This window comes from Delphinapterus leucas, unplaced genomic scaffold (assembly GCF_059928025.1).
Source record: "Delphinapterus leucas isolate spDelLeu-1000000601 "Yukka" unplaced genomic scaffold, BTC_Dleu_Yukka2 spDelLeu_asBTCV2_sq25, whole genome shotgun sequence".
NCBI lineage: Eukaryota > Metazoa > Chordata > Mammalia > Artiodactyla > Monodontidae > Delphinapterus > Delphinapterus leucas.
This window is the reverse complement of record NW_028322234.1, coordinates 2,401,787-2,420,431: the sequence shown is the minus strand read 5'-3', so window position 1 is coordinate 2,420,431 and position 18,645 is coordinate 2,401,787. Positions and strand designations below refer to the sequence as shown.

General features: G+C 44.6%; 1 long non-coding RNA gene and 2 pseudogenes across 4 annotated transcripts in view; 1 reads left to right on the top strand and 2 right to left on the bottom strand.

Moving 5' to 3' along the window:
- Window positions 1–14,024, top strand: part of LOC149744020 (uncharacterized) — a 49,669-nt gene extending 35,645 nt beyond the window's left edge. For 2 of the 4 annotated variants that reach the window (XR_016391561.1, XR_016391560.1), the window contains exons 4-5: window positions 6,105–7,672; window positions 10,279–11,788. This is a non-coding gene — a long non-coding RNA (uncharacterized LOC149744020). Of the gene's footprint in view, window positions 1–6,104; window positions 7,676–10,278; window positions 12,205–13,832 lie in introns of those variants that run through there. The other 2 variants (XR_016391562.1, XR_016391563.1) reach the window with 2 other exon arrangements.
- A 558-nt stretch (window positions 14,025–14,582) lies between these two features.
- Window positions 14,583–14,688, bottom strand: LOC115802476 (U2 spliceosomal RNA; annotated as a pseudogene).
- Window positions 14,689–15,309: 621 nt separating this feature from the next.
- Window positions 15,310–18,264, bottom strand: LOC149744019 (putative POM121-like protein 1; annotated as a pseudogene).
- Between the last annotated feature and the right edge of the window lie 381 nt (window positions 18,265–18,645).

The following is an 18,645-nucleotide window of genomic DNA, read 5'->3' as shown; positions in this document are numbered from 1 at the left end:
CTTTGTTGGTTTATAGATGATGGCTTAAATTCTTTTCCTGGTCCGCTTCCTTCTTCCCTTTCCCCCACTTTAAAAATTCTCCTGTAACTTGGCTAACAAAAAACCAAGTCTGATTCAAAACCTCCCGGAGTGTTTCTCTTAGCTCGAAGGGACTGTCCCTACTTGTTCCCCTCCTTGTTCCATTCCATGGGAGATAAATCACCAGGGCCCAGAAATCAGAAAGAATGTAAAATGAGACAAGCAAAGCTGTCTCCCCCCTGCACATGCAGGTTATTTTTGATGCTTCTGGGTTTATGGGTTTTCTCCCAGGGAAGTTAACCTTGAGCCGAGACAGTCTGTAGATAATGTAAACCACCATCTGGCAACCTTCCTTTTTCTAGTCTATATAATCTGCAACTGTAGCAGGAAGGTGTGAGTCTTCCTTTGGTTCCAGAGTGAAATGCGAGTTGGAGTTGGAGTTGGAAAAGAGGCCCACAACCAAGTGTTAGAGAAGGAAATGTGAAGTCATTAGTGAAAAACCAGGTTGAAGTTAAGGTGAAGAGGCATGAGGAAATGGTCAACTGTTACAGTATTACAAAGATCATCAAGAAGCATATCCATGAATGTGGTTTGTATTGCAATCTGCTGAAAAAGAGACAAGTATCCTGGCCTGGTCTTCATGGAGATTATATTTTATTGATTCTGATAATAGATTATTGTTGAAAAGGGCCTCCTATAAATTATAACCATGCAAAGGCAGCAAGATAATTTTTTTTCTTTATGTATGTGTTTCTCATTCCTACTCACTTCTCTCTTAGGGGAAGAGAAAATCACACACAAAAAAATGTCAAGTCTCAGCTATTCCTTTTCAAAATAATTTTTTTCCAAATTCCAGTGGAGGCAATAGGTTAACTGTTAAGATTTGTAAGGCTCAAAAAGCTAGATTTTTTACAAAGTGTACCCAAATTTTATTCTATAACTAATAGCTTTGGAAAGAATGTGTCATGATGCAAAGTTGGAAAAAGCTGGTTTTTCTTCCGTGAATGACTTCAGTGTGTTGGGAGAAGAGGCAGAGAAGATTCAAAGTAATTAAACATGGGGTGAGTTTTCCTGATAGGGGACTCTAGTGCTTTAAAATAGACTAGATAACCCTAGGGATAAGCTGAGGGTAGAACAGACCAATGCCTCATTTCCAATCTGGTACCCTGGAAGAAAACAGTGTATTTCCTTTGAAGTCTTGAGAGGTTTCTCTTCTGCTTTGTTTTGTTTTTGGTTCATTTTGTAATCAACCTTATTAAGGTATCATTTACATACAATAAAATGCAGACATTTTTAGTCAATAGTTCAGTGACTTTTAATTAATGTATACATTTGTATAACTACCACCCCCATAAAGATAGATAACAATTCTAAAACCCTAGAAAGTTTCCTCCTAGGCTTTTGCAAAAGTATCCCCATCTCCCACCCCAAGGCAACCACGGATCTGTTTTTTATCTTTAGAGATGACTTTTGCCCAGTTTAGAATTTCATGTAAGTTGAATAATACAGTAGGTGCCCTTTTGATCTGGCTTCACTTGCTCAGCATATAGTTTTTGAGATTCATTCATGTTGGGATGTTTTAAACCAGGACTTTAGCCTGGGTGGCTGATGTTGTCTGAAGGCACTTATAGGTACATCTGAGTCTCTGGCATTGTCACTGTCTGTTCTTGGCTCCGTATTTTCAACTTTACTAAGCAGCACAAGGTTGAAGTAAGGAAGATCATTGTCAGTATAATGGAGGTGAAGTGGGTTCTGTTATATAATATTCTCAGCAAAAATTGACCTGCTTGGAATCATTGTGTTGATAATTGACAAGAATACTCTTCTTCCAAAAACCTTGGTACTATAAAACTTCTAAAGGACGCTGTCCTAGGACTCTTTTAGTTTTCATTTTTTGGGAAACATTTCTGGAAAATTCAAATGTTCACAACCTGAAAGAAGCAATTATTCACCTGAAGGCTGACTCTGCTAAAGTTGAGTTGTCCGACCTTTACATGCTGATAGAAGCCAAATAGCCTTGCAAAACAATGCTCTCTTATTGGATATAAGCATATAGATTGTTTAAGATGGACGTGTATATGCAGTAAAGTGAAAAAACAGAGAATCTTTGGCTTTCCCTTGCTGGGTTTTTTTTATTTTTTCGTTTAAGTTTCTATAGCGTATGCTAATAATTCAGGGTAACCTCAGGTTAGTTTTAGTTCCACTCTTTACATAAATGTTGAAGTACTCCATACCCACCGTTTTCCTACCTTCCTTCTTTTCTTCCATCTTTCCTTTCTCACTTCTTATAATCCATTATACTTAATCCTGCATTTGCTGAGGTGGCACTTAGTGTAGGAAAATACTGTGAAATTTTGCTGTTCAGAATGCATGTTGACCAAATTCTATATTGAGAAAAGGTCTGAATTTACCCAGAGTAACCCTTTCTCAGCGTCTTTGAATAAAGGCCATAGAAAGTGGGCTATATATAGTATCCTGACAGGTATGTAGAATTCATAGCAATTGCCCTCAAAGAGCTTACCTATCGTAGATGCATATGAATGCATTTAATGATTGCTTTATTGGCAGCAGTGCCATCATACACGGTCTGTTTGGTTTTATATCATTCTCATTACCTGCTGATTACCACTGTATACATTGCAAATGGAATGGTTTCTATGGCTTGTGAACTTAACGGCCAAATAATATGTAATTTATTGCACACTTTAGTGTAGAAGATGGAGACTCCATAACTTTTCGTGTGTTCTTTGCCCCTTTGGAATGTATTACCCTGAGATCAGGCAAAGTAATAAATTTATTTCAAATGTGCGTGATAGCTAAACATCAGTTAGGAATGGTGGGCAATATTTCTTCTTCCAGCAACATAACAGTTTTTAAAGACTAAGCCATTGAACGTGGAGTTACTGAACATGGGACTCAGTTCACTGGGATCCTTCTTAGAAAAATAAAGCAAAACTTGAATTGGATTTGTGTTGCTTATTCAAGTAGTAACTTATCAGCTACATCTTGAACTTAATTTGTCACAAACATTTGGTATTTTATTAACTCTCTTCCCCTTCTTCCCCCGACTCTCACGAGAACGGATCATGAGTATCTTAAAACATACTAAGTCGTCTTCCATCCCTGTTAATCTAACTACAAGAGCACACTTTCCTTATCCAATGCAACTTACTGTCTTTTAGAGTAGCTGTGCTTTTAATTCTGTACAAAATTACAACCAGCAAAGAGAAACATTTTCAAGGAGCCACCACATTGTAGAGCTTTAGAAAGAAGACTTTAGAATTAAGGGCAAATATATCAATTTATAGCTAAAGCACCTGAGGCCTAAAGTAGGCAGGTTACCATGGAGGTCAGGGAAAGTGGTGGAAGATCAGGTTTCAAGCTGAGGAAGAGTCTAGAGGGACTCAATCTGAGCAGGTCAAAAACTGAAATGAGACCACGAATGTTCTGGGAAGGCTGGCATGTGGCCTCAAGTGTGGGATTCAGACACGGAGTGGGCCCGGGGGGAACTGAGCTTCTGCAGTAGGCAGAGAAGTCCACCTCCTCTCCGGAAAGTGCCGCTGACATCAGGGAGTTGAGGGGAAAGAGCAATGAGTTCCAGTCCACCTGAGAAAGCAGGCCAGTCTGATTAACTCTGAATTTAGGCTTATTTCAGATACTTCTTGAGAAAGAACTTGGACAAGAGCAAGTCCCACGCAGCCTCTTTTAAATCCATGCCCAGTATTTTCTGGTGGAGTTGCTTAAACCCTCCAAGTGACTCCAGCATTTTAATTTCACTCTGTAAATAATTCCGACAGTTCTATGATTGATTATTTAATGGGCAGATAAGTAGGGTCACAAAAGAGTGTGAATGTATTTTACAGAATGAGGATGGGCGGAGTGGAGCAGTCTGGAACAGCACACCAATAAAAAGGGATCTTGGTAAAGAAGAACGTCTCTTAGAAATGGAGAGGAATTCGCAAGGAAATTAGTGCCTGACTCCACGCCCTTCTCTCTGCATGTTTAAAAGCTAGTTTCTAATTTTATTTTCATAGGAGATGTCTCTGTGATGAATTGTCTTTTACCTCCACACTAGTTATCACATGGACATATTGTGAAGTTTGTGTGAGAGAAAGCAAGTATTAGAATTTCTCTTGCAAGCAGCCATAAGCACTGCCTGGAACAGTCTAGGATAGAAGGAGAAGGAAAGGAAGGTGGAAACAAAGGAGAAAGACAGCTGATGATGCTGGAGTCTCTCGCTGGGATTTGTGGTATCTCATTTTGAAACTAAGTACAGAAAGTCAGAACTTGACTGATTGTTTCTTGATCACGGTTTGTTTTCATTTTTGCTTTTTTCGTGCTCTCTCATCAGTTATTCCAGCCAGTGCCATGTCATTTTCAGTTTCAGTAAGTAAGCATGCCTGTCTTGTTTCCATTTGCATTATTCATGCAAACGTTGATTGAACTGATGACCCCGAGTTATCACAGAAACATTAAATACACCAGTGGATACATTTCTTAATTTTAGAAAAAAATTACCGAGTGAAGGTTAAAACAACTCCTCTTCATTTTGTCATTTTAAAAATACTTCTCCTAACATGCAATACCTCATTGCCTAACAATGCCAGATAAATGAAGAATTCCTATGTATTCCTGAATGCAGGCTTGTCTGTATATTTTTTGGCAGGTATGACCGTTACCGAGGGTAACGGCCTGGTTTGCTGGCCATGTCCTGTCTCCTAGAAAGTTGTACTTTCTGTTTTCTTTCAGTTGGTCCATTGGATATCAGAGGTGAATTTATAAAACTATACTTCCCTTTACACTTACTTTGTTTTGTTTTGTTTCCCTTGAAGACTAGTTGATTGACAATGTTGTGTTTCAGGTGTACAGCTAAGTGATTCAGATATATATATATTCCTTTTTCAGACCCTTTTCCTTTATAGGTTATTACAAGGTATTGAATATAGTTGCCTGTGCTATACAGCAGGACCTCGTAGTTTATCTACTTTATATATAGTATACCCTTACTTTCTGTGACCCACGCTGGTCAGACCACATAATTATTTTCACTTCTGATATAATTTTTTCCGGTCCAACCTCAAATCTTTGATAAGAAGATATTTTAAAATAAGTTTAGCATGTGTGTGCTCTAAATCCAACAGTAGTTATTAGAGATATGATTTTGCACTAGGTATTCCTCCCTTTTTTGTTCTTGGCCAACCAATTGAAAATTAGTTTTTATTTTCTGGTTGATTTGCTAGATGTTTATGACTATAATAAAAGTCTTAAATTTTGTCTCATATCTTAAAACACAATCTGAATTAGCAATGGATATTGTGCCATACATAGGGGCTGTGATATAAATATAGTTTCTAACTTCAAAAACATATAACCTAGAAGGGAACACAGACACATATGCAGCAATTATGGTAACTGCATTTGTTTACTAAGTGAAATAGTACTGAGATGGGTAAAGTGCTAGCGAGCCTTGAACAGGCAAATCAGCTGCAAAAATAGATGCGCAGTTCTTTAAAAATCTTTTTAACATTTTTCCAGGTACATGTAGAATATAACTTAGCATAAAAACGGTATGGGTTTGAGGATATGGGGAGGGGGAAGGTTAAGCTGTGACAAAGAGAGTGGCATGGACATATATACACTACCAAACGTAAAATAGATAGCTAGTGGGAAGCAGCCACTTAGCACAGGGAGATCAGTTCGGTGCTTTGTGACCACCTGGATGGGTGGGATAGGGAGGGTGGGAGGGAGACAAAAGAGGGAGGGCTTATGGGGATGTATGTATATGTATAGGTGATTCACTTTGTTATAAGGCAGAAACTAACACACCATTGTAAAGCAATTATACTCCAATAAAGACATTAAAAATAAATAAGTAAAAGAAGACTGACTCATCCAATTAAAAAAAAAAAAGAAATTCTCTCATCCTGGATTCAAGAGAAGGGATGAAGTAAAAGGATGAGGAAGAACAAGAAGAGGAAATGTGAGCGTGGAGAGGGTAGGAGGAAGAGCAGAAGGCAAATAATTGTGTATGTGCTTCTCTTGCCATCCCTGACTTTTTTTTTTTTTTTTTTTTTTTGGCGCTTCAGGAAAACCCAAAAGCCAGAGAAGAGCACAGAGGTGCTCACCACTGCATGTGAACAAAAAGGTGGAGAGAAGAGAATGGTGGTAATCTGCGCAGGCAACTGGAGGATGACCTGAGTGCATCTCGCCAGGGAACAGTCCCCGTTCCATAGAATCCCTGAAGATGCCAGGCTCTTATGTTTAGATGGGGGGCCGAAGGTGTCTGTGGAGTCATCACATACATCACTCCTGGAGGTGTTGTTCACATTGTGTTCTTTGTAAAGAGTGTCCCTGGTGAGGTTCAACATCTCCCTCTGCAGGACCCAGCCTTGCCCTCCCAACCCGCCAAGGTCAGCAGACAACATCCCCAGTTAATCACCAGGTGTAGTGAGATATCTGGAGTGGCCCTGGTACCCCCCAGTTCAGGCGTCCTGGGGAAAGGGTGAGGAGGACAGAGGAACCGGGGCTTCTTCTCATGCAAGCAGACAGCTCACCTGGCCCAGCGCTGCTGCATCCCTGTGGGCACACAGTAGCCCTGTCATCCGGTAGGGGACACTGCAGGATCCACACCTGGCTGGGATTTGCCCAACCCCTGGGGACCCCTCAGCCTCTGTGGAGCCCCACTGAAGGGCCTGGGTCACCTCATGGCACCATTTCTCAACCTGAGGTTCTATAGATTTTTCATAGATGTGTAAAAATTGAATACAACACACACACAAAATGAAGGCAATTCAAAGCAATGCTAATTTAGGATGAGTTAAAGGGCCAGGATTCCAAATTAATTATGACCTTAAAATTAGATAACAAATACATCTGGTTTTATTACATGCTGAAAAGCAGTGTCTTCTACAAACTTTTCATGTTGGGATACAGCAAAGCTATAGAATTTATGATTCTGTGACCACAGCATCAGGATATTTTTAAATTAAAAAGCACAGGCAAGTTTGGCTGGGGTGTTAAAGAAAGAAAAACGATTATTAGGGGAAAAGGGAACATTGCGGTTCTCTGCCCACTTCCACTGTGCTGGTCTCATGATGGGCCGTGTTGCGTGTGGGCTGGAGGGACAGGGTCACTACTCCCACCTGTGTCATCAGACCTCCCACTCCTCACAGCGCCCAGGTGGGAGGGACCCACACTTTTCAACCTGGAGCCCCAGTGCCTCCCCTTTCCTCTGCATCACTTTCACTGTTCAGGGGACCAGTCGCTCGAACGCCGCCCGGCCAAATGCCCAGGTTAAATCGCCCCTGTAGGACAGGTCTCTCTGCTACCAGAACACACTTGGCAAAGAGCAGCAAACAGGCCCCAGTGCCCTGGGGATGTGAGCCCTGGGGATGTCAGGGCCCAAAGTCACTTGCAGGGTCTGAGTAGCCCCCTGGGTCCCACACACCGACCCCAGGGAGCCCACCTCCCCACTGACTCCAGTCCCTGCCTTTGTGTGGCAGGTTCTCGTCTGACTCCTGTGAAGACTGTGACCTGGAGGCCTCAGCCTGAGACTCAGAGGGGATGGAGCTTGTGCAGCGTCTGGCAGCTTAAATGAGACACGAGGCCAAGGAAGGAGGGCCGCCTCTCTGCTCCGCCTCCGCTCCTGAGTCAGGTAGTGAGTGCCGGTTACTTCCTGTCGGAGCTGTACAGATTTAGCATAATTTTAGATATATGTCTTACTTTTAACAGTGAAAGGCTGTTACATCAAACAAAATTGATCTCCTCTTTTTTTTTTTAAACATTTCTATGTAAAATAACACACAAGTATAGAAAAGCACCCTCCGCAAAGGGAGGGCTCAGTGAATTACAATGGGCGCTGCACTCTGGGGAGCAGTAGTTCTTCCCTCTGTAAAAGCCCAGATGCTTCAGAGAAGCTCCTCTCAGCTTCCTTACTCTGGCCCCACCTCCACAGCGGAAATCCCAAAGGGACTGGATTCTCCCAGCCCTCCAGCACCCTCCACTACTTTCTCATTGTGCTGCCACACTCATTTTGAGTTATTTGTGTGTAAATCACTGCACTTGGAATATACATGGAGTAACTGACTTCATTCTTATAACCGAATAAGTTAGCACTTATTCTTCTCCCCTTCGACAGGGGGCGGCCAGGGTGCTGGGGACGTCCTGTATATTGAACTGGGTGTTGGTAACAGATGTGTTTATATTTACAAGAAACCATAAAGCTCTATGCTTAAGATCTGTGCCCTGTACAATACACCAAGTAAACTTCAATTAGAAAGAGATGCCAAAAAAATTTCCCCACAAAACAAACTTCAGGGCCAGGTGGCTTCCTCTGATTTCTACCAAACATTTAAGACAGAAACGATGCCTGTCTCCTACACACTCTTCCAGAGAACAGATACAGAGGGAACACACCCACACTGCTTTCATCGGACCAGGAGAATACTGATGTCATACCAGCAGTAGATATTACAGGACAGGAGAAATTCCAGGCTAAACACTTCTGAATGTCGATGTCAAAATCCAAAAGCAAATATTAGCAGTCTAAACCTAGAGGTTTTCAGAAAGGAAGGAAACTGGGATTTCGTGGCGGTATTTCCAGTGGTTGATGTGGACAGGATCACTGGGTGTTTGGGCGCTGCCTGGGAATGTGGAGAGAAGGGACAATGCCATCGGGTTAGTGGAATGAACATTTGGTGACAGAGATTAGGAGGGCCTGGGTCATCCTCAGAGACAGTCCTGGGATGGGGTCTCTAGGCTGTGGCTATGGAGGGGTCCCTCTAGAAGGGCATGGGCCTCTCTCCTGTGCCACTGCAGGGTCTAGGGATGGATGAGTTTGTAGGGGCTGGATTTTGATGAGGAAGGATGAGCAGGGAAGGTGCGCCCTCAGAGCCAGTGCGGCCACGGCCCCTCCCCAGCCAGGCCGTAGCCCAGGCTACTCAGACAGTTGCTCACATCAATAGTCAGGCGACAGTGGGGCACGCCAGCTTCACCCACTAAACCACCAAGCACAGCCCAGCAGGCCACTGTCCTGATTAATCAGCACTAACTGTGCATCCAGGGCTGGTTGTTGAAGACCAAGCTAATTTGTTAGAGACGTGCCACGTGGGCAACTGGCTTGGAGAGACCAGGGCTCTGAGCCACGTGGAGACAAGCCGACCACTGGTCAGACCACCAGGAGGCTCACCCAGTGTGTGAAGACGCTGAGGGAGGAGGGACGTAGATGGGACCCCCTGATCCTTCAAGGGACCTTCTTTCAGGGATATTTAAGAGCTGTGGGGTCAGGGATCAACATGTAAGGGAGGCAGTGGGTCAGGCTTGGGCCCTCCTGTTGGCTCAGACCCCTCCTGTCCTTGGAGCAACCATGGGGCAGGCAGGAGGCTTGGGGGGATGGAGGGAGGGGAGCCCTGGGCTCAGGAGTCCAGAGCACCATCTAGAGGATTCAGGGGTTCAGGGATTTCTGTCCCAGGGAACCAACTACATTCCTGTCCCACATCCATCTGTCATCAGCTTTGCGACTCCGGGAAAGTCACTTAAAATCTCAACATTTTAGTGCCATGTACCATAAAATATGGTTCACAGCACCTGCCATGAGTTCCCCACGGGGCTGATGTGGGGATCACAGGAGATGATGACAGATATTCTTCACAAGCTCTAAAGCATCACACCCATAACCTTCCCCACTCCCCTGCCCTGTGGCATCCAGGTCCCCTCTCTGGAGGCAGCACTACCACATTTCTTGCTTATTCTTCCAGACATTTAATATTTGAACACTTAGGTAGCACTTATGAAGTAAGCATCATTTTTCATCAGGGTCTACCTGATTTGCTGTATTAAGCTTCATCATGTAATACTAATAAGTGGGCCCTATTAACATTTCCACTATCACAGAACAAGGAACTGAGGACAGAGGGTCTGCATAACTTTCCCAGGTTCATGTGGCTTCTGGTATGATTTGAATCCAGACCATCAGGCACCAGCTCCCACTCTGTCGGTCACTGTGCTGTGCTCCCTTTCTATATTATCTCACTAAATAAAGTCATGTCCCGTGCAGTCAGCCTGCTGGCTATTTTAAGTGCACACCACATTGCAACACCCTCTTCTCAGCCCAGCTTCGATTCACGTGACTCCCCTAGACTCCCCTAGGAGGCTGGTGAACAAAGAGAACAGACGTGTGACCTGGGAATGAATTGACACCTCTGCGTGGTCTTCTCCCAGCAACATATCAATAGTTCTCTCAGTTTTTGTTGTGTTTTCCAGGATCATGACTCGGGTACCAAGAAGAAAAGGAAGATTATAAAGGAATCAAACACAGGATGCACAAGAATATCATCTGTGATCAAGATAATCTGCTGGCCATCCACAGCGGTGGTTCAGGCACATCAGAATCAGCATCTGGCCAAACAACAGGGTAGGGACCCAAATAGCACCCCCACTGACCACTCCATTGAAGGTACTGTGGAACTAATACCAGCAAGTAGATTCAGGAGCAATGGCTGTAGTTTGTACAGCAGAGCCTGGATCTGGCTGAGGGAGGATTGGGCAGGGAAGGTGCCCACTCAGAGCCCGTGCAGCCACTGCCCGCTCTTAGCCAGGCCTTAGTCCAAGCTGCTCAGACGATTGGTCAGTTTCTAGTCAGTGAGACCCTGGGGGCCTGTAACCTTCATGTGTTAAGGCACCAAAACACCAGCCCAGTAGACCCTGTTCCCAGCTAATGAATATTAACTGCTCATCATCCGGGTTTGATCAGTTGAAGATGATGCTAATTCTCTGTGCAACTGTCATGTGGGCAGTTGGTTTGGAATGTCCTGGGTTTTGAGTCAGTTAGGGAGTCAAGTAGACTACTGGTCATTCAGGGTGGTCACCTGACCACCAGGAAGTCTCACTGCAAATCAGCTGCTAGAATCAAGCGCTGAGGGGGAAGGGAGGGGAGATGCACACATATTTGGATACCCTGGTCCATCAGGGGGTCTGCATTTTGGGGAAAGACACTGTATTTGGGGTCAGGGATTGAAACGTAGAGCCAGGAGGTGGGTCCAGGTTTGAGCCATTCTCTTGGGCCAGGCACCTCCTCCGAGTACCAGCTGTCTCCCTGCAGCATTCTTGGGGCAGGAGGATGTGGGAAAGGGAGTGAGGAGAGCTCTTGGTTTGTGTATCCAGGGTATGATCTCATGTCCATGTGTTCCGGAATCTCTGTCCCTCCCCTGCCTCAGACCCATCACTCATCAGTGTTGTGACGCTAGACAAGTTACTCAATCTGTCTAAATTTCAGTGCCCTGAACCATAAAATATGGGTCACAGCCCCTACTCTGCCCACCCCACAGTGCATCACAAGAAATAATATTCTTTCCATGAGCTCTAAAACTTCTTACTCGTGTCATCAATGTGAAAAAGTAGGCTCTATCCTCCTATTTGTAGCCTCCTAGGTGCCCTTTCTGGAGACAACCTACTTATTCTTCCAGGCATTTAATACTTGAACATTTATGTAGGTAGCACTTATGAAGTACCCATCATTTTTCTTCAGGCTTTGTATTTACTAATTTTTAGCCTCAGAACATAATACGAATAAGCAGGTCCTACTAATATTTCCATATCCCTGGCCAGGGAACTGAGAAACAGAAGAGCTAAGTAACTAACCTTCCCAGGTACACATGGCGTTCGAATAGGATTTGATTTCAGGCCATCAGGCACCAGCACCCATACTCTCCCTCATTGTGTTGTGCTGACTTTGTACTTGTCTCATGTAAATAAAGTTATTTTCCCCATGTGATCAGCCTGTTGGGTATTTTAAGTGCACGCTAAAATGCAAGGTCCATCTTCATAAGCCCTACTTTGATTCAGGGGACTCCCCGGGCAGCTAGTAATAAGGAGATCTGAAGTTTCACCTGTGAATAAGACTTTTGCCAGGAAGATGTCAACACCTCTCACTATTGTGAATGTATTTCCTAGGAGCTTGTTTCAGGAATATGAAGAGAAAAAGACAAGGATTCAAACCAAGATACCATATGGGGATTGATCCTCCGTGAAGAAAATATACTGGCTGGCCCTCACCGTCATTCAACAGCTCAAAATGAACATCTAGTCCCAAAGGGTTGAGCCTCAAATATCATCCCATACAAGCCACTCCATTGAAATCACTGTGAGAATTCCATCCTGAAACTGATCAAGAGTAATGACTATAAAAAGGTTGTCATATTATCTTTTGATTGAGATATAATTCACATTTTTTTTAACTGTGTGATTCAGCTGCTTTTAGTGTGCTCAGGTATTGCAATCAACATCTCTAATTCCAGTACATTTTCATCATCCCCAAGAGAAACCTCATACCTAGTATCAGTCATTCTCATTCTGTCCACCCCTTTCACCCCAGCCCTGGGTCTTTCTGTCTCTATTGATTTTCCTATGCTGGACCTTTCATATGAATAGAACCACACAATGTGCGGACTTCTGTGTCTGACTTTTGCAGTAAGCAAAATGTATTCAAGGTGCATCCAGGTTGTAGCATGTATCTGTCCTTCACCCTTTTAATGGCTGAATAATATTCATTGTATGGATATAACACATTTTATTTTTCCATTCCTCAGTTGGCGAATAGTTGGGTTGTTTCCACTCTTTGGCTATTATGAATAATGATACGACAATATAACACTCATGTACAAGTTTTTGTGTGAACATATGTTTTTTATTTCTCCTGGACATATACCTGGGAGTGGAGTTCCTGGGCCATATTGTATCTCTGTGTTGAACTTTTTGAGGAACGGCCAAACTATTTTCTTTTTCGTATTTGCACCAGCAATGATTGAAAGTGCCAATTTCCCCACATCATTGCCAACGCTTGTTTTTAAAAAAATTATATGGCACAATAGTGGGTATGAAGTGGTGTCTCACTGTGGTTTCAGTTTGCATAATTTTGACTTATAATTTTGCACATGTTTTCATGTGCTTATTGGCAATTTGTGTCTTCTTTGGAGCAGTATCTGTGCAGATTCTTTTTCTCATTTTTAAAATTTGGTTATTTGACATTTTATTGTTGAGTTGCCAGTGTTCTTTACATATTCTGAATACTAGGCTTTATCAGATATATGACTTGCAAACATTTTCCTTCATTCTGAAGGTTGTATTATGTCTTTCTTGATGGTGTTCTTTGAAACACAAAGGATTTTAATTTTGATAAAGTCCAATTTCATTTTCCTTTTGTTGTCTGTGCCTTTGCTATCATATTTAAGAGTTCATTGCCAAATCCAAGACTATGAAGATTTATCCCTTTTTTTCTTCAGAAATTTGTATAGTTTAGCTCTTATATTTAACTCTTTGATCCATTTTAAATTCAAAGTCTATTTTGTCTGATATTGGTATAGACACTCCTGCTCTCTTGGTTACTATTTGAGTTTTCTCACTGAGTTTGGAATTCCCTTTTCTATCCTTTAACTTTCAACCTGCTTGAGTCTTTTGATCTCAAGTAAGTCTCTTGTAGACAGCATATAGTTGGATCATATGTTTTTACCTATTCCGCCAATCTCTGTATTTTGATTGGAGAGTTTAATGCATTTACATTTAAAGTAATTGCTGACAAAAAAAAGACTTATTTCTGCTATTGTGCTGTTTCTTTTCCATCTGCCCAAAGCTTTTTTGCCCCTCATTTCCTGCATTCCTCTCTTTCGTTGTGTGTGTTTAGCTGATTTCTTACAATACAATATTTAAATTACTTTCTCACTTCCTTTTGGGAATATTCTATAGCTCTTTTCTTTGTGTTTACCATGGGGATTACCTTTAACATCCTAAAATTAAAACACTCTAATTTGAACTTATACCAGGTTAAACTCAACAACATCCAAGTTCTTGAAGCTAAAAGAGCATCCTACTATCTCAATGCAAAAGACCTTCTCCAAGACACACTGCAGTTTCTGCCTGGCTGGGACATTGCCCCAGAGTGCGGTTAAGTTGAAGGAGTCGAAGGAGGCATACATTTCCATCCTCTGGATCACTGCTCACCAAAAATACATAATGCCAGGCACATATGTAGTTTTGAATTTTCTAATGAAGACACCAGGAAAATAAAAATGGTGGAGTCAATGTAAATAATAGATTTTTAATTCAGTATCTGCAAAGTGTTCGAATGTTTACATGTGGCACGAGAACTGTGGTCATATTACGAGGGCTTGAGAGCCGCATGGAGCAAGATAGAAGACAAACAGCATGCACTTGAAACTCTAAGAAGTGAACGCTAACAGGCAGATGGGGCCTGGAAGTCCAAAGTTGAATAACAGCCCGTAACAGGGTGATTATGGTGGGTTTTTTTCCTGCCTCTGTCTCCCAGCTTACGCAAGGCACGCAAAGTCCAGCAACAGCTGAAAGTTAAAACCATGGGATCAACCTTTTATTTCTAGGCAGACAAGTGAGAAAGTGGGGGGCTTGGATGTTGAGGAGTGAGGGGGTCATCCCCATTGGTCTTTTTCTCCCCAGTTACCACATCTCCCCTGCAACCTCAGTGATGGCAGAGGCCTTCACTGAGAAATGGCCTGTGTCTCTGGACAAAGGAACAGGTTAAGAGACTCCTATTGTTTGAAGAGTGTGGGGGCATGCCCGTTATTTTCCTTTCTTTTCTCTTGCTATTTAAATTGACAAGAACAGATACTACACTTGATCTTAGCCAAAAGCCTGAGATGAAATAGACAAAATAAACTTTAAGCTAAAATTACTGTCAAGTATAAATTTTACTAATATAGTAATCCCAAAGGACCAAAGAGCAGGGCAGTGGCTTTATTGAGAACCCAGGATTTCCGAGTGTCCACCGTGCTCAGTCACTTTTAAATCATCAGCACAGCCCTATAATTCAGAGATTTAGGTGAAGTGACTTGCCCACGGTCACACAGCTAAGTGAGAGTCTTCTGGGACCAAGAGTAACTTTTGCAAAGGCGTCTCTTGCTATACTTAATCACTGCCACCATCTGACACTCACATTCTTTCTTTTTATACTATTCTGTTTCCTTGGGTCAAAGAATCCGACCCCTGAATTAAGGTTAAATAGGAGTTAGTGGCAGATCAAAAGCCAAAATCGCTTCAAGATATTCTTTTCATTCCCCCAAGTAATGCCTTTAGTCACAAAAATATAGAACAACATAGACAATTACAAGTCAAGTGACCTTAGTGTTCACAGGCAAGCACTAATACATTTTAATGTACCATGATCATATTAAAATAGAAATAACTATGAAACATTTTCTGCGGAGAAGCAGCCCCTGCGGCAGGCAGCAGAAAGGGACAGGAAGGCTGCTTGGCGCCCAGGCCCCCAATGGCCTAGGTCTCACCCTGCAGCGCACTGTTGATGTGCCGGAACGCTGCTTCCTTCTCGGAGTCTAGGTCTTCAGTGGCGACAGGGAAACCCAGCTCAGGGCCTGGGGGCAGCCTCAGAGGCTCCCCTCGCCGGTGCGGCAGCAGAGGAATCCTGCGTTTTCGGGGCCTGGGACTGTCAGATGTGCGGGAGCCCTTCCTCCAGGGCCCTTTCTGCCCTCTTGCTGCCTCTGCATCTTTGTCAGGCTGGCTTTTCCTCCGGGAAACCACCGGAGCTGCAGAGGGCGACGGAGGGCCCTCCTCGCTCCCTTTCTTTGCAGACTTCTGGGGCAGCCCTTGCGGTATGGCGGGACCCCTCCTTCTCTTCACTGGCGGGAAACCTCGGGTGGAGCTATATGAGCTCGTGATGGCGTTTCTTTGGGGGCAGGAGCTCATACAAGTGGTCTACAGTTTCCTGGTGGATCTGTCTTCTGCCCACTTGGCGTGGAGGTCTCTCTGCAGAGGTCCAGGCCTGGGCACGAAGAAAGAGCCCCCCAGGGGCCTAAGTGCAGATCGTGCGCCCCCGGTGTCATCGGGGCCGCTTCTCTGGTCTTTGTTCCTCCCTGTGACTGTGGGGACTTCCTCCTGCTTGGCCATCCCTTGCCCGCTCTTTCCCAGGGCCCTCAACACCGTCTTCTCGGTGCTGTAGTTCGGGACACAGCTGGGTGTCGTGGCCGGCACTGGCTGCCCCCGCGCCACACTGACAGTGACTGTGTCCACTGCGGACACTGAGCTGCGGGACGTCGTGGAGGTGCGAGCACCCATCACTGCCTTCTTCCGATGGCCTCGCCTGCAGATGAAGATAAGGACCCCCAGAAAGGAGCGCAGGGTCTGCGGGATGGTAGAATGTGGCCTCAGAGACTCTGTGGCAAAGCGCAGATGCAGAGTCACTGGACACTTGTGGGCTGGCCTGCGAGTGGATAGCCGGCCATAGACAGCTGGGTGACCCGGGCCGGCCACGGTAAGTTGGTGGGCGTGGGGAGCGGGCCGGGGGCAGATGAACCCTCCTGGCAGGTGCTGATCCCCCAGTGCCCGGGGCGGGGGTGAGGGGCAGGGCCTACCTAAGTAACTGCCCCTAGAGAACTTGGGTGAGGTCGGTCCTTGGATAGAGAGCTGGGCTCCGAGCACTCTCCTTCAGCTGCCAACTCGGCCAAACTCGGAGTGCGCTCTCTTTGGCCTGTTGCTGGGATGCAGCTCTGGAACCTGTGAGCGAACAATGGGCGTGCTTTGGCGGGGCGCAAAAGTTTAGGGAGGGGTGGCGCATGCGCAGAGTACACGTCAGGCCCTGGGGCGCACAGGTGAGGATGCACGCCCCTGGACCGTCTAGCGCTTCTGAATCTCCCCGGGGGTCTGAGGGCTGGAGGTGTTTGCCTTGAGGGTGATGAGCTTCTTGGCAGGGCAGCTGCCCCTTCTCCCCCGGCCGGCTCTAACTGTACAGGATGGGTCCCCGGCCACCAGAGCAGGAAAGCTGGAGAGCAGGGTACCTGGCTCAGCAGCCGCCGCCCGAGGTGGCAGATTTGGCGTCAGCGCCTGTGCGTCCACCTGCCCTCCCACCTGGTAACATTGGAGGAGAGAGCCGCTAAGAACAGAAGTGCAAAAAAAAGAAAAAAAACCCAGAAGTGCCCAAGCCAGCCGGATCCTGCTGGGGTGACAACTGAAGGGGCAGGCAGGGCGGGCTGGGAGGGACATATATACCAGGTCCAAACCCAGAAAGATCTGAAATGCACGAGTCAGAATGAAAGTCCAGAATCATCCTTGGGCTTTGGGCTGAGCTGGAAGTATAGCCAAACTCTTCAAGGTCTCCAGCTCCACCTGCAGTTTCTGCCTGGCTGGGACATTGCCCCAGAGTGCGGTTAAGTTGAAGGAGTCGAAGGAGGCATACATTTCCATCCTCTGGATCACTGCTCACCAAAAAATACATAATGCCAGGCACATATGTAATTTTGAATTTTCTAATGAACACACCAGGAAAATAAAAATGGTGGAGTCAATGTAAATAATAGATTTTTAATTCAGTATCTGCAAAGTGTTCGAATGTTTACATGTGGCACGAGAACTGTGGTCATATTACGAGGGCTTGAGAGCCGCATGGAGCAAGATAGAGGACAAACAGCATGCACTTGAAACTCTAAGAAGTGAACGCTAACAGGCAGATGGGACCTGGAAGTCCAAAGTTGAATAACAGCCCGTAACAGGGTGATTATGGTGGGTTTTTTTCCTGCCTCTGTCTCCCAGCTTACGCAAGGCACGCAAAGTCCAGCAACAGCTGAAAGTTAAAACCATGGGATCAACCTTTTATTTCTAGGCAGACAAGTGAGAAAGTGGGGGGCTTGGATGTTGAGGAGTGAGGGGGTCATCCCCATTGGTCTTTTTCTCCCCAGTTACCACATCTCCCCTGCAACCTCAGTGATGGTAGAGGCCTTCACTGAGAAATGGCCTGTGTCTCTGGACAAAGGAACAGGTTAAGAGGCTCCTATTGTCTGAAGAGTGTGGGGGCATGCCGTTATTTTCCTTTCTTTTCTCTTGCTATTTCACCTGAAAGGTCAACCTGGTCATAGGGAACTGCATGACAGCATGGCGGCTTAAACACTTTAAGGAACATGTAGGAGGGGCCCCTGAAGCCTGAGAATGTGGGTAGAATTCCAAAGAGGAGAGAGCTATAGGAGGAGATTATTTAGGTCTGTGTACGAGCCCACATAAGTCCTGGGATCCCCCTGAGCCTCATGCACAGACAGAGCCAACGAGGCAGAATAGAGGCTTGCGGAAGTGAACTACAGTATAAACTGCCACTCAATTCCGAGATTAACCCCTGAGTGGTACGTGCACCATGTGGACACAAACAGCACAGCAGTGTCCTGAAAACTGCACCAAGACTGGAACAACTCAGAAGACAAGGCACAATACCTGTTTGACCATAGGTTCATGAATTGCTTAATAAAAACCACAGAAAAAGGAAAAGTATCAATCTCCTGAGGATTTTAATAGGAACCAGAGTCTCGAAACATAATAAGCAAACTTTCCAGGATACCACCCAAAATCACACAACGGAGCATACAAAGAACTAGGAAAATGTGACAAATTCTCAAGAGAAAAATGCAATCAACAGACCCAGCCCTGAAATAACCCACATGGAGGAATTAGCAGACAAAGCATCCATTACAACAATGCTCAATGAGTTAAAGGTAAATCCTCTTGAAATTAATGGAAAGAAGTTCTTCACTGAGAAGTACAAACTATGAAAAAGAAGCAAATGGAAAGTTTAGAACTTAACATGCAATATCCAAAAGCAAATATTCA